The following is a 17310-nucleotide window of genomic DNA, read 5'->3' as shown; positions in this document are numbered from 1 at the left end:
CCTACAGGAAACCAAACCTCGACTGCAAGCCAAAAACGAGAGTCAGCAGGAAAAGGAGGAGCTGGAACCTACAAAGCTGAAACACTAAATTTGGCCTGGAAAAAACTAACGTCTGTAGAAATGGCAGAGAGGCGGGCAAAAGGCTTGTGCTTCAACTGTGATGAAATATTCTCTATTGGGCATAAATGTGCCAAGCTCTTTTGCATCATGATGAACAATGAGGAAGATGACGCTAATGGGTGACTATTGAGCTTGAGGACAAGCTCAATGAGGAGGAGGGGAGTAATGTTATGAATCATATGGATAATAAGTATTTTTAATTTTTGGAAAATATCTTATTTTAGGGAATTATCTTGTTTCAGTTTTTACATTTGGTAATTAGGATCATTTAGTATTTGAGTCGATTTGGGTGATCTTTGTTTCCTTATTAGAGTCTTTTGTTTATCCCTATTTAAAGGGTAGTTGTTCATGAAATAAAATTATGCTTGAAGTCAATTGCTTTTAATCTCTTAGAATAGTTTAACCTAGTCTCCTCTCAATAGGAGATTAGGTGTTAGTAATACACACGACTGTAGAAAGTACAATTATAGGTCCTGTCACGAGATCTAGATCCAGGGGCGTAACATATATATATATATATATATATATATATATATATATATATATATATATATATATCCTATTTCTCAATTTGGGAAACCACCTCGTATCATTGCCGAAAACCAACTCCCTTCGTTGTCGTCCTCTCTTGTTTTCTCTATTTAAATATGTGTAATTTAGGGCATGCCATCAACTACCCTTTTACACTTAGATTTCGGATCTATACTCTTAGGGGTGTAAACGAGCCGAGCCGAGCCCGAGCCTGACCAAGCTCGAGTTCGGCTCGTTTAATTTTGAGGAAGCTCGAGCTCGATTCGAGCCTTAAAATGAAGCTCAAGCTCGACTTGTGAACAATTTAGTGGGCTCACGAGCCTATATATATATATATATATATATATATATATATATATATATATATATATATATATATATATATATATATATATATATGAGTAAATTACTGAAATCGTCCCTGTGGTTTGGTCAAAATTGCACGTTTGGTCCTTAAATTTTTTTTTTTGCACTCGGATCGTCCGTGTGGTTTGATTTTGTTGCGTTTTTTTTGTCCCTGTGGTTTGATTTTGTTGCATTTTTCGTCCCTTACATACATAAAGTTAGGGACCAAACATGCAATTTTTACCAAACCATAGGGATGAAAAACGCAACATAATCAAACCACAGGGACGATCCGAGTGCAAAAAAAAAGTTAGGGACCAAACGTGCAATTTTGACCAAACCACAGGGACGATTTCAGTAATATATATATATATATATATATATATATATATATATATATATATATATATATATATATATATATATATATATATATGTGGGAGGGTTCAATTGAGAAAAAAAAGGTTGAGAATGGGGAATCATTCTCAGCCACTCATTTATTTTTGCCGCAAAAGCCTCCGTCGTACCAGCGAAAATGGGAAATGAATAGACATGTGTTTTTCCAACAAAACATATTTCCTTAAACTATGCTAATCATTACCTTAATATAATACAAAAACATAGTTTTTTTCGTTTTTTTTTTTAATTTTTAGAAGCTATTTTTATCAAAAAATGATTTTAAATATACCAAAATTCATGATTTTTATTCTCTACAAATAGACATCCATATTGATATAGTTTTAAGATAAAATAATTTTTTTTTTAATATTTTCAGTTATCGTTATTCATAAGTGAATAAAAATGCATCAGGTTTTATTACAGTACATTCGTTATTCATTTATGAATAAAAAGTATGATTTTTTTTTTTACAATTTAAGTATCATTCATATATGAATATAGCATATAATAAACATAGTATATTCATATTTAAATATTGGACGATGTATTCACTTGTGAATATTAACATAGTATATTTACTTGTGAATATTAGATGATATATTCACTTATGAATATTAAATGATATTTCATATGTGAATATTACATAGTATTACATGGTATATCACATGTGAATATTACATAGTATATTCACTTGTGAATATTAGATGATATATTCACTTATGAATATTATACAGTATATTCACATATGAATATTACAAGGTATATTCACTTGTGAATATATTCACTTATGAATATTAGAAAGTATTTTGACAAATATATATAATTTTTATATGTTATTCACATATGAATAACATACAAAATTGCATATTTGTTTTGTCTTTTTAATAATCATATACTGATTCAAGTGAGAAAACATATTCATATGTGAATATAACGTGGTAATTTAGTTTATGCATTTCATCAAACAGTTGGAGTGCATACAAGTTAACTATTTTAAAAATGTTAAAAACATCAAGTTATCAATTCCAAAATCATCATATACTTCCGATTTCGACTTCAGATGCGACATCATATGTCTGATCGATTTCTCATTTTGATTTTGATTTCCGAAAATCCGATTGGGAACCTGTGAGTACCGATTCTGAGTCCTTCAATGTCGACTGTGACTGCGAGTGCAGAACTCCGATTCCAATTTCATGAACAACGAAGAAATCCCGATTCCAACTGATTTCGTTTGCGAATCTGGGAAATTCCAGTTCCAAGTTCGTTATGAACTTTAACAGATGCTTGCAAGCTACGAACATTCGGAGTATTCAACAAAGAAATCGATGAAATTGATGAATTTGGGTTGCGAATCTGTCTTGAACGGCGAACCTCCCAGCCACAAATATCGATGATTGATTAACATTGGATAACTGTTGAAGGTTGGTGGAGAAATTTTGATGATGAACGAACTGTTATCGAATTCTCTATAGTTACGTATTTGAGATTGAAGGTTATTAACATATTTACAAGTTTGCCACCGTGTCTTTTTATGCTTAGATTAAATGAGTGGCTGAGAATGATTCCCCCCATTCTCAATCTTTTTTATTTTCTCAATTGAACCCACCTCTCTCTCTCTCTCTCTCTCTATATATATATATATATATATATATATATATATATATGTAACACCGTAAATTTCAAAACAATTTTTCGCATTTTATAAAAACATAATTCATTCATTACTCATAAAAACATCATTGTTTAAAACTCAATTCATAACATATATCAATCCCAAGATCTCATAACATAAAAATCCCGTGTGTGTGCTGATCAGGTCGGCGCCTTCCCGCGATCCTCACTAGTACCTGAAACACATAACACATAACACTGTAAGCACGAAGCTTAGTGAGTTCCCTAAAATACCATATATAACACGTATTAGCCACCCGAGGCTATAGTGCTGTGGGTCCATGCACCCAAACTCTGTGAACCCTCAGGTTCTATCTCTGTGAACCTTCAGGTTCTAACTCTGTAAACATGCACAACATAAATCACATAGAATAATGCAGTGCAACACATAACACATATATAGCATACAAACACTGTATCACATAACTCTGATTACCTACTCAAGGTAAAGTATAGTGAGAAGACTCACCTCAGACTCTCGTAAATCCCTGACTCGGTAAAAGTATTGCCTAGCCTCCGCCTATTCACACAAAGTAAATATCCTCATAAATATAACACTCGAGGCTAGACTCGACTCTCTATTGTCACCCTCAGAAGGGTAAAAGACTATTTTACCCCCCCTCTTGACTCAAGGACTCCATTGTTGACCAAACCCTAAAAGTCAACAAAAGTCAACGGTCAAACTTTGACCCAACTCGCCGAGTGCACTCCGGTGACTCGGCGAGTACACACATGACTCCTAACTCTTTGTCCCGCTTGGAACATCGAGTCCCTCCCTAAACTCGACGAGTCACATCAGGCATGAATCGCGGGGCCACCTCGACTCAACTCGTCGAGTTTCAAGAACAACTCAGCGAGTACAGCCTTGAACTTCAGTCCTCTAATCCCCTTCTGACTCACTGAGTCATCCCCCAACTCGGCAGTCCACTCACTAAATGATTAATGGGCAACCTTCATACTACTCGTCGAGTCTGTTCTTGGGACTCGGCGAGTTCATGCCATGCACACTCTCAAAACAACTTCTGAGGTCAGATCCATCCCATACAATCATAGATCTGGCCTCCCCAAGCATGATAATCACGTAAAGTTTGGACCTTGACACACATATAACATAGAAATGGTCCAAAATGGCGATTTAGCCCCAAAAATGTCATTCTATGTTCATGACTTCCAAAATGGCTCATAAAGCTCCAAGGGTTAAGGTCTCTGGACCTCTTTGAGTCCAGATCCAAAGCACATACTCGAAAAAGGGGACTAAATACTCTACATATTCTTCTTCTAAAGGGTTAAAAACCCTAACTCTATGAATCAACACCCAATACTAGAGAAGTTCCGAAGGAATACCTTAATATGAAGCCTTTGATCTCTGAAGACACTAGATTTGCACTTCCTTCAGCCTTCTTTTGCCTTGGACACCTTCTCCTTCAAATTTCACCAACAATGATCAACAAAGGGGCTCTCTTCTCCTCACAAGCGATCTAGGACTCTCTCTGGGGTGTGGTAGCCGCAATGGACGGCCATAAGGGCCTTTAAATAGGTCCCAAGCCCTGGAAATTAGGGCTTTACTAAACAGCGTGGGCTCGCCGAGTCCACGGATGGACTCGGCGAGTCCACGGATGGACTCGGCGAGTCCAGACATGAACTAGAATGAACATCCGCGTCCCTACTCGGCGAGTCTTTGCGCCAACTCACCGAGTTCCTCCACAAACTCCAAAAATTAAATGAATAAATAATATACCTGGGAATCCGGATGTTACAATTCTCCCCCACTAGAATCAGATTTCGCCCTCGAAGTCTCACTCTGAAAACAACTCCGGATGCTGCTCACGCATCTCACGCTCCGGCTCCCAAGTCAACTCTGACCCTTTCCGATGCTGCCACTGGACCTGCACCAGAGGCACTTCCTTGTTCCTCAGAACCTTGATCTTTCGATCCCGAATCGCCACCGACTTCTCAATGTAGTTCAGGCCCACATCCACCTGAATATCCTCTAATGGCACCACCGCCGACTCGTCGGCTATACACTTTCTCAGCTGCGACACATGGAAGGTATCATGAATCTGGTCCAACTCCGCGGGTAACTCCAAACGATACGCTACCCTGCCCACCCTCGCGATCACTCTGAATGGCCCAATAAACCGGGGCCCCAACTTGCCCCTCTTCCTGAATCGGATCACTCCTTTCCAAGGAGACACCTTCAGGAGCACGAAGTCACCAACCTGAAACTCGAGCTCGGATCGTTGCCTATCCGCATAACTCTTCTGGCGACTCTGAGCGGTCAGCAATCTCTGCCGGACCTGCTAAATCTGTTCAGTCTTCTGAAGCACGATCTTTGTGCTTCCCATCACTCGTTGCCCCACCTCTCCCCAACAAATGGGAGTCCGACACCTCCTCCCATACAACAGCTCAAAGGGCGGCATACCAATGCTTGAATGATGGCTGTTGTTGTAGGAGAACTCCGCTAAGGGAAAATACGTGTCCCAACTTCCGCCAAAATCCAACACACATGCTCGGAGCATGTCCTTGAGCGTCTGAATCGTCCGCTCGCTCTGACCGTCAGTCTGTGGGTGGTATGCGGTACTAAAATGCAGCCTCGTACCCAACTCCTCATGGAATTTCTTCCAAAATTTGGAAGTGAAACGCACATCTCAATATGACACAATCGAGATTGGCACCCAATGCCGCGATACCACCTCTCTCACATATATCTTTGCTAACTTCTCCGCGGAAGAACTCTCACTAATGGCGAGAAAGTGAGCGCTCTTTGTCAAGCGGTCTATTATCACCCAAATCGTATCGACACCCCTCTCCGTTCTCGGCAATTTGGTGATAAAATCCATGGATATCTGCTCCCATTTCCACTTTGGGACTTCCAGTGGCTGCAACTTACCATGCGGTCTCTGATGTTCGGCTTTAACCCTACGACAGGTTAGACACCTCTCAACAAACCACGCTACATCTCTCTTCATACAGGGCCACCAATACTCCCTTTTAAGATCCAGAAACATCTTAGTGGCCCCGGGATGGATCGAGAATCTCGATCTATGCGCCTCCTCCATTAAGATGGTACACGTTCCTCCAACAAACGGTACCCAAATCCGACCCTGGAGGGTCATAAGCCCTTTGCTATCGGTCACGAACTCTGACACATGACCGATAACTCGCTCTCTCTAACGGTTCTCTGGTCTCACTGCCTCAGCGTGAGCCCCTCTGATGGTGTCCAACACCGGAGTCATCACCGTCAATCTCATACAAATATCCCGAATCGGGGCGTTCTCTGCCCTACGGCTCAGGGCGTCGACTACCACATTAGCCTTGCCCGGGTGGTACAAGATCTCGCAATCATAATCCTTTACTACATCCAACCATCTCCTCTGACGCATGTTCAGGTTTGGCTGATCCATCAAATACTTCAAACTCTTGTGGTCCGTGTATATCATACACCGAACCCCATACAGATAATGGCGCCAAATCTTGAGGGCGAACACCACAGCCCCCAACTCTAGATCATGGGTGGGATACCTTGCCTCATGGGGCTTCAGCTGCCTTGATGCGTACGCGATCACATGCCCCCTCTGCATCAACACTGCGCCCAACCCAGATATCGATGTGTCACAATACACCACGAAGTCCTCCATTCCCTCTAGAAGAGCCAACACCGGGGCTTCGCACAATCTCTGGCGAAGAGTCTCAAACGAGGCCTGCTGCTCTGGGCCCCAACTGAACACCACACACTTCCGGGTCAACCTGGTGAGAGGAACAACAATCTTGGAGAAATCCCTGATGAACCTCCGATAATAGCTGGCCAACCCTAGAAAACTCCTAATCTCAGAAGGAGATCTCGGCACTTCCCAACTCATCATCGCCTCGATCTTGGCCAGATCGACCAAAATCCCCTTTTGGTTAACGAGGCGACCAAGGAACTGCACCTCCCGTAATCAAAAATCGCACTTGGAGAATTTGGCGTAAAGCCTCTCCGATCTCAGCATACTGAGGATTTCTCGAAAATGCTCCTCATGCTGCTCCCTGGATCTCGAATACACCAAAATGTCGTCAATGAACACAATCACTGATCGATCCAGCATCGGTCTGCATACCCTGTTCATGAGATCCATGAACGTTGCAGGCGCATTAGTGAGCCCGAATGGCATCACCACGAACTCGTAACGCCCATAATGAGTCCTGAATGCGGTCTTCTGGATATCCTCCTTGTGCACCCTCATCTGATGATATCCAGATCTCAGATCAATCTTGGAAAACCAAGACGCTCCATGCAGCTGATTGAACAAATCGTCGATCCTCGGCAAAGGGTAACGGTTCTTGAACGTTAACTTGTTCAACTCTCGATAATCTATGCACATTCGGTGCGAACCATCCTTTTTCTTCACGAAAAGGATTGGTGCTTCCCACGGTGAGCTGCTCGGCCGTATAAACCCCTTCCCCAACAGCTCCTGAAGCTGCGAGGATAACTCCTACATCTCTGGAGGTGCAAGGAGATAGGGCGCCTTGGCAATAGGTGCTGCCCCTGGAATCAAATCAATACGAAACTCAACCTGCCTCTCGGGAGGCACACCCGGTAACTCCTCGGGAAAGACATCCGGGAATTCACGTACTATCGGAACCTCCTCAACCGAACTCGGTCTCTCTACACCAACTCTCGTATCCATCACATACGCTACAAAACCACTACAGCCCTGTTGTAGACTCTGCCTTGCTCTAGCAGCCGAACAAAACGCTGAATCGGGACGGGTACCCTCGCCGTACACCGTAAGAACTCCCCCACTTGGGTCTCGTATAGTCACCAGCTGCCGCTCGCAATCGATAATTGCTCCAAACCTGCTCAACCAATCCATGCCTACGATGACACAGACGTCCCCCATCGCAATCGGGACCAAATCAATAGGAAACTCTACACCGAAAATCTCGAGTACACATCCTCGAATCACCTCCGTGGCATACACTGCTCTCTCGTCGGCGATGGAGACTCTCAGAGGTCGACTTAATGCCTCTCGACTAATACTGATGTGCTGACTAAAAGCCAACGATACAAAAGATCAACTCGCACCCGAGTCAAATAACACCAAAGCAGGTACATAACTCACAAGAAAAGTACCTACGCATATCATAATATAAGCACAAAATCTCAAAAATTAAAATAAATACGTGAAAGAATACATACCAGCCACGACATCGGGCGCTGCGCGGACCTCTTCCGCAGTCAACTGGAAGGCTCTCCCCCGAGCCTTCGGCGTCTCGGTCTTCACCGGCCGACTATCAGAAGCTCTAACAGCAGAAGGGGCAGACCCCTGAGAAGCTCCCTGTGCTGACCCTCGCAGTAGCGGACACTCGACCTTCCAGTGTCCGGTCTGATTGCAGTGAAAACACACTGCAAACCCCTTGGGGCAGTCCTTGGCCATATGCCCCTCCTTGCCACACTTGTAGCAAGATCCAGCTCTACAAACTCCATCATGACCCTTGCCGCACTTTCCACAAGTGCGACCCTTCTGGCTCCCTACTCTGGAATCAGCGGGCTTGGCCCGCTTGGCTGCCGGCTGGGACTGTACCGGTCGCCGATCCCTCCCCTGAGACTCCACCTCCTCCCTAGCCTGAGTCTCTAGCTCAATCTCCCTCTTCCGGGCATTTGCCTGAAGCTCGGAAAATGTCCGGTACGAGGAGTTCGCCACGAACTCTCGAATATCTCTCCTCAAAATACTCAAATAACGGTTCATGCGTGCCTGTTCAGTAGACACGTGCTCAGGGCAGAACATCGCCCTCTCATGAAACATCCTGGTAATAACCGTAACAGACTTCGTACCCTGCTTGAGGGTCAAAAACTCCTGTGCCAACTGATCCCGTTCCACTGGGGGAACGTACTCATCATGAAACATGGCGGCGAACCTCTCCCAGGTCACCGCAGCAAGCTCTGCTGGAGAATAGTGTGCTGTCGTGAACTTCCACCAGTCCTTCGCCCCCAGGCGAAGCTGGTTCAGCGCAAACCGAACCCTCAAGTGCTCCGGGCACGAGCATGTATAGAAACACCCCTCAATGTCATATACCCATCTCATCGCTGCAATCGGATCTTGCGTCTCATCAAACTCTGGTGGCTTCGTGTTGCTGAACTCCCTGAACAACAACGAGTCACCCCCTTGCGGCCTAGCAGCAGCGACGGCTGCGGTGGCCGCTGCAATAGCAGCCTCAAAAAGAGCGGCATAACGCTCGTCAAAAGTCTCAATCAGCGTGGTCTTAATAGACCCGAACATCTCTGGTATCTTTGCCCTGATGACCGCAGCCACCTCCTCATGGATGATCCGGCGGATCTCCTCATCACTAGTCTCGCTGCTCTCTGGTACATGACATGTCCTCACCATGATCTACCTCTGAAATACAACATACGATATATTAGAAACTCACTCGAGCATACTCGCACTCGATAACTCATCCCTCCTTGATCCTTGGCATCCCGAAGATTCTTACTTGAACTGTACACCGTATCGGTGTTTTCAGTAGTACGGGCCCAATACTACCATCCACACAGCGTTAGTATACACCCCAAGTCCTCCTCCTAGGATCCCAAGTCCCAAGTACTCTATTATGCATAATCCATTCTCTAACAGATCTCTCATAAGCTCCTCACTGCTACCCACTCACTCTCAAGCATCTCATAGCAGCTCACCTCCCCCTAGGCTAAGGCATCACAAATCAGGCCACTCTAGTCCTAATAGGAATACCTAGCCCACTCTAGCACAAGAATAAATCATATCAATATCATAAGCATATAACATAAAGGTATTTTGGGAAATCACCGTTCGGGCGCTGACTGATCGTACACACGACTCTGCTCTACATTTTCCAAAAAAAAACTTTTACTCTTTTTAGAAAACTTGGTTCTCTTTTGAAAATATTTCTCAAATCCTCAGTTTGAGTTCAAATACGCCCGAAGGTGTACTCGAATCCCTCAAACCAAGGCTCTGATACCAACTTGTAACACCGTAAATTTCAAAACAATTTTTCGCATTTTATAAAAACATAATTAATTCATTACTCATAAAAACATCATTGTTTAAAACTCAATTCATAACATATATCAATCCCAAGATCTCATAACATAAAAATCCCGTGTGTGTACTGATCAGGTCGGCGCCTTCCCGCGATCCTCACTAGTACCTGAAACACATAACACATAACACTGTAAGAACGAACCTTAGTGAGTTCCCCAAAATACCATATATAACACGTATTAGCCACTCGAGGCAATAGCGTTGTGGGTCCGTGCACCCAAACTCTGTGAACCCGCAGGTTCTATCTCTGTGAACCTTCAGGTTCTAACTCTGTAAACATGCACAACATAAATCACAGAGAATAATGCAGTGCAACACATAACACATATAGCATACAAACACTGTATCACATAACTCTGATTACCTACTCAAGGTAAAGTATAGTGAGAAGACTCACCTCAGACTCTCGTAAATCCCTGACTCGGTAGAAGTATTGCCTAGCCTCCGCCTATTCACAGAAAGTAAATATCCTCATAAATATAACACTCGAGGCTAGAATCGACTCTCTATTGTCACCCTCAGAAGGGTAAAAGACTATTTTACCCCCCTCTTGACTCAAGGACTCCATTGTTGACCAAACCCTAAAAGTCAACAAAAGTCAACGGTCAAACTTTGACCCAACTCGCCGAGTGCACTCCGGTGACTCGACGAGTACACACATGACTCCTAACTCTTTGTCGTGCTTGGAACGTCGAGTCCCTCCCTAAACTCGACGAGTCACATCAGGCATGAATCGCGGGGCCACCCTGACTCAACTCGCCGAGTTTCAAGAACACTCGGCGAGTACAGCCTTGAACTTCAGTCCTCTAATCCCCTTCTGACTCACCGAGTCACCCCCCAACTCGGCAGTCCACTCACTAAATGATTAATGGGCAACCTTCATACTACTCGCCGAGTCTGTTCTTGGGACTCGGCGAGTTCATGCCATGCACACTCTCAAAACAACTTCTGAGGTCAGATCCATCCCATACAATCATAGATCTGGCCTCCCCAAGCATGATAATCACGTAAAGTTTGGACCTTGACACACATATAACATAGAAATGGTCCAAAATGGCGATTTAGCCCCAAAAATGTCATTCTATGTTCATGACTTCCAAAATGGCTCATAAAGCTCCAAGGGTTAAGGTCTCTGGACCTCTTTGAGTCCAGATCCAAAGCACATACTCGAAAAAGGGGACTAAATACTCTACATACTCTTCTTCTAAAGGGTTAAAAACCCTAACTCTATGAATCAACACCCAATACTGGAGAAGGTCCGAAGGAATACCTTAATATGAAGCCTTTGATCTCTGAAGACACTAGATTTGCACTTCCTTCAGCCTTCTTTTGCCTTGGACAACTTCTCCGTCAAATTTCACCAACAATGATCAACACCGGGGCTCTCTTCTCCTCACAAGCGATCTAGGACTCTCTCTGGGGTGTGGTAGCCGCAATGGATGGCCATAAGGGCCTTTAAATAGGTCCCAAGCCCCGGAAATTAGGGCTTTACTAAACAGCGTGGACTCGCCGAGTCCACGGATGGACTCGGCGAGTCCAGACATGAACTAGAATGAACATCCGTGTCCCTACTCGGCGAGTCTTTGCGCCAACTCGCCGAGTTCTTCCACAAACTCCAAAAATTAAATGAATAAATAATATACCTGGAAATCCGGATGTTACAATATATATATATATATATATATATATATATATATATATATATATATATATATATATATATATATATATATATATATATATGGGGATAGGGAATATACATTACAGCCCCACCTAACCTTAGGTACTAAACCTCTAAAATATGTCTTTTTAACATGCTAAATATACCCGGTTTGGTTTCACTTGGTAAATATATCATTCTCCATAACATTTCTTTCTTTCATTATCATTTTATCATCTCCGTTTTTTTCCCTCAATTGTCGTTTATTACTTCATCCAAGTGAACATTACTAAACCCTAAACCTAAACCTAAACCCTAAATTTAAACCCTAAACACTAAAGTTAAGCCCTAAACACTAAATCTAAACCCTAAACCCTAAACCCTAAACCCTAAACCTTAACCTTAAATCCTAAACCCTAAACCCTAAACCTTAACCTTAAACCCTAAACCCTAAACATAAACCTAAACCCTAAACCCTAAACCCTATTGTGTCGATCTTGAATTTACATCTTGAAGTATTAATCGTGAATCCATTAACCGTAATCTTTATATAGTAAACAATGTATTTTCAAGAGGTTTAATACCTAAGCTTAGGTGGGGCTGTAATGTATATTCATTTTTCCCTCACTACAAATAAAATTACATTTAGTGGCACAAGGCTTTAGTGGCACATTTTGTTTTGTGCCACTATATCATTTTTTAGTGGTACATGTATTTATATGCCACTATATCTACTTAAAATTCTATTTTTAATGTCGCACTCCTAATCCCTCCATGGTCTGCTCTTTTTTTTGGTGAAATCAAATGGTCCACTCTTTTTTTCGTGAAATCAAATGGCACAAAGGAATAGAGCACTCATCTTTTCATCCTCACAAACTCACTGCCGCTTCTCCAAGCCACCTCTCCACCTTTCTTTCTCTCCTCACCACGACGATCAATGGAGCAACACTATTTATCTTCCTCACGGACCTCACCAACAACACCAGAACACTGTCTTGATCTTCTATGGATCAAACATACACCTCCAATAATCCCCCAATATCGAGGCTTTTTCATCTATCACATCAGATATTCGAATATGATGTATGCTATATTTCGGAGGTCAATCGCATATGTATGTCACATAGGATCGGATGGTATGGTATATAAAATCATATTTATCGCACATTGGAGCAGATTTAGGGTTTTCGCCGATTCCCTCATGATGAACACGAATCCTAATCAGGTATGCATTCTTCAATAATTCCACTCTCCTTCAACCTGAAAACAATTGGCTAACTGATTGCTTCAGTCTCAGCGTTGGATATTTGAGAAGTTCTTGAAGAACCCTTCAAGTTTCCATCGAGTACTAGATCAACAATATTCAAAGGATGAATTAATAATTGGATTGATTTTTGATTTCTGTGAAAAGTTCAAGTATTCAATCCTATTTTTATGTTTTGAAATAAGTTTGGGTGAAGAAATTTATGAAGGGATTTAAAATATAGATGAATTTTTTGATGCACATAACTTGTTTGATGAAATGTCTAAGATAAAAAGTTCAAGTTAAAGTTCATATTTTAATTAAGAAGAAGGTGAAGATGAATCATATTTTAAGTGATGTTTTTTTTGTCATTCAGGTGCAGTACGTGTTGTCGATGCAGAGGAGAGGCAAAAGTTCTCTGAGAAGGTCATTGTGCTGCTTCTTATTGTTGACGCCATTGAGGTAAATTGCAATTTTTATACCATTGACATGATGAGTTTTGTAATGTGTATTTTGTGAGGAAATGGTTTTGATTGTAGTAGGGGGCTGATATCATGGTTAGGGCTGCCAAAAAGGTCGATGGTGGATGAGCTAGAAGCAATGCTGGACCTGGTGGATCCGTAGCCAGGAGGTGATGGTAAGCTTATTCCCCTGATTTTGTTTGATTTGTGTTCAATTTTCAGAAATGGGTTTGAACTATCAACTTTGTTACATTTCTATATTGAAATGGGATTGTCTGCTATTCATCCAAGACTTTAAACCCTAGATCTAGCATACAATTAATCATATTAACATAAGAATGAGTTTTAGATCTTACCTTGATTGTTATGTAGCAATAACAATCTCAAATCCTCCTTGTAATGATTTTAGAAAGCTTAGAGTCACAAATGTCACTCCTCTAATGATTCACAAACACCAAGAGTAAGAGGATGAAGAATAAGGAGAGGGGAGGCTGCCCAAAACGTGTGGAAACCCTAAGGAATAAGTTCACCACGTTTTTTAGTCTCAAGGGTCCTTTAAATAGTGAGGCTATTAGGGTTATCTAACAAGGAAACCCTAATTTGGATGCTTAGGCCCTAAGCAACCCATGGACTCCCTCCTTAGAGGCCTAGGACGATTTCTAATGGGTTTCCCCATAGAATTCGTCCACACCTCTAATATGGAGTCCATTAGCCCAATATTCAAGAATCACACAATTGACAGTTCTAGTCCCTTAAGTTTAATTAATGTCTTTTAGCCACAAACTTAATTCTTATTAATTCTTGACTAATATTAATTAAACAATACGATTTCTCCTTTAATATATTATTCTCATAATATATTAATAAATCATAATTAATCATTTCTCTCCATAATTCATCTTATCAAGTTGCTTTGGTGAAGGCAACCCAAAAGGACCATGCACCATCGGGTCAAGTACATACCAAAATAGTTATGGACTTGACACTGATCCAACAACAAGAGCCCTCGGACGTTTCCGCCGTCTGGTTCGGGGGCGTGACATGCACTCAAAGAAGGCCCATGCATTATAAGAGCTCGTTTTAGGACCTTTTGAGCTCAAAGTCCCATGCAAGCATGTAATGGTTGTAACTTTACGTGCTAGATTGATTGTAGAAGCATAGATCTATCTTTTGATCAAGAGTTGTACATCAGAAATCGAAGATTTAGTGAGTGGATGTGACCGACTCAACGAGTCCAAGGGTTCTGTCCCATATCAGTTGAGGGTCAAAAGGACCCAGTTGAGTGTGGAAAGGTTTTACGGAGGGTCCCGGGGAGTGACCCAACGTTCTGGACTAAGTCATTGTTCTGGAAGTTCATGGGACTCGGCGAGTGCATGAACGGACTCGACGAGTCCAAGGCAATATTCCAAGGATGAAGATGAACTCGACGAGTTGTTCATACAACTCGGCGAGTCAAGGACATGACCTGTGTATCAGTTAAAGATGAACTCGACGAGTTGTTCATACAACTCGGCGAGTCAAGGACATGACCTGTGTATCAGTTAAAGATGAACTCGACGAGTTGTTCATACAACTCAGCGAGTCGGATGAGGATTCAGTCAATGTTCATTTAGAAGGAAAACTCAGTCATCGCCTAACTCGACGAGTAGAGACGAGTATAAGGACAAATGGAAGGATAGGGACTTGGCGAGCCAACTCGGCGAGTCAGGTTAACTGGAAGTTGACTTTGACTTTGACTTGGTTAGGGGTAAAATGGTCATTTTACCCTAAGAACAGTTAGCAGTGTATGACTAAGTGTTTTGTGGGAATTATAGCCGGAGGATTTCCGGAGCAGCAGCGGCAGCAGTCAGACGATTCCCACACAGTTCAGCAGCTACTACGTGGTGAGTTACATTCCAGTAGTGGTGGGTCTACAGCCACAATTTCGGCCCACCAGTAGGAGTCGTATGTTAGATGATTGTCTTTTTGATATTCATCTAGGTTTGCTACTACCTGATATGTTATATGCTGGCATGATATGTTATATGTGATAGTAGTAGAGTTCGGTTGTTAGGACCGAAGGGTAGGTCAGACACCCCAGATATGTCTGACAGTACATGATGATATGTTTATATGTTGGCATGATATGTTATATGTGATAGTGGTAGTAGGAGGGGAATAGTCCCCGAGTTCGGTCGTTAGGACCGAAGGGTAGGTCAGACACCTAAGATATGTCTAATAATATGTTTATGTTATGATATATGTGATAGTAGCAGTAGGGGGTGGAATAGTCCCTGAGGGTCGGTTGTTAGGACCGACGGGCAGGTCAGCACCCCAGAATGGCTTGACACAGGTAGGACGACACCCCATAATTGTCGTACGGGTAGGTCGGCACCCCAAAATTGCCCGATAGTATGTATGTTATGTGATTATATGGTATGTGGTACGATGGGGGAACTCACTAAGCTTCGTGCTTACAGTTTATAGATTTGGTTTCAGGTACCTCTTCAGCGAAGGGGAAGGAGCTGGTGCGGTAGCGACACATCATACACACACATTGCTTTCCGCACTATGAGTTATTCTGGGATTTGTACTCTGACATTATTATGTTTTTACGATTTGGTTTTCAGACACAAGACATGTTTTTATGAAATGATATGATCGGTTGATATTATGTTATAAATGTTTTGCAAATCACTTAATCGAAAATGAAATTTTTGGACGTGAAAAATTGGGTCGTTACACAAACAGAGTTATAGCCTCGAGTGGCTAATAGGTGTTGTATATGGTATTTTGGAGAACTCACTAAGCTTCGTGCTTACCGTGTTATGTGTTATGTGTTTCAGGTTTTCTTCTCAGGATCGTGGGACGACACCGGCTTGATTGTACACACCAGAGAAAGAGTTAGAAGGATCCTGGATTAATAATGGAGTTGTGCTTTGTAATTAAATAAAACAGATTTTTATACAATACGTTATGAAGAGTACACATTTTTAAAAATGAAAAATTGTTTTAAATTTTCACGTCGTTACACAAAATTATTTATATGATTATATTTAATTTCAATCATGATTTTTTAATATCAAATATTGTTTTAATATACTATTAAATAGTTTATATTTTTACTAGTTTATAACCCGTGGGCACCACGGATTAGAAAGGTAAAAATAATTTTAATTAAATTATAAGGTAATTATTGAGGAATGATAAAAAGAATTAATAATTTAATAAATTAGGCAATAGATATTACAAATAAATTTTTTGTTGAATATGTGTAAAATGGAGGAGTGAATTAGTTGAAATTTAATTAATGAGGAAAAACCTTAGAATAACAAGTGACAAATAATTAATGTGTAGCTCTAATTGATTGACATGTGGCAAATATGCTACTCTTTTATTAGGTAGGGAGATGTTAGTATTTTAATAATATATATTAATTTTGGACAAAGGAGTCATGAACAGTATGATGTATTGAGCCGGCTCCATACCAACCATTCCCAGCCTAACCGCATTTCATGTTTGGCGTTTGGTTTTTCCTTATGTTGTTTGAAATTGATGTCTGTCGCCTCCCCCATCTCCTCCGATTTTTCATAGCTTCCACATTTTTTTATCTTCCTTCTTAATCATCAAACCTCGATTTCCTGTTTGTTTTTCCGTTCCATCTCCTTCTATGTTTCGATTAGGGCTCCGTTTTGATGAATTTCTCTTCCTTGTTGCTCATCGATCCTCAATTTCCTGCCGATTTTTGTATTGCAACCGTCTTCACTAAATCGACTCCTAAGTCTTATCGGAAAAAGGCATGGGGTTGAAATTGGGAATAGAAATTAATGCCTCTGTGAA

The 17310-nt window shown here is 41.6% G+C and overlaps 1 long non-coding RNA gene across 2 annotated transcripts; it reads left to right on the top strand.

Annotated features, from left to right (window-relative positions):
• The first annotated feature begins 12651 nt into the window (after positions 1-12651).
• LOC145058615 (uncharacterized) lies at positions 12652-16473 on the top strand. Of its 2 annotated transcripts, none has more exons than XR_013686440.1 (4): positions 12652-13012; positions 13407-13492; positions 13573-13667; positions 15970-16473. It is a non-coding gene; the product is annotated as an uncharacterized LOC145058615 (long non-coding RNA). The 2 variants fall into 2 exon arrangements; XR_013686439.1 differs by having other exon boundaries at positions 13570-13667.
• The last annotated feature ends 837 nt before the right edge of the window (positions 16474-17310 follow it).

This window comes from Lactuca serriola, chromosome 6 (assembly GCF_051521515.1).
Source record: "Lactuca serriola cultivar US96UC23 chromosome 6, Lser_US96UC23_V15, whole genome shotgun sequence".
Classification (NCBI taxonomy): Eukaryota; Viridiplantae; Streptophyta; class Magnoliopsida; order Asterales; family Asteraceae; genus Lactuca; species Lactuca serriola.
The sequence above is the reverse complement of the archived record's forward strand: the minus strand, read 5'-3'. Positions and strand labels throughout refer to the sequence as shown.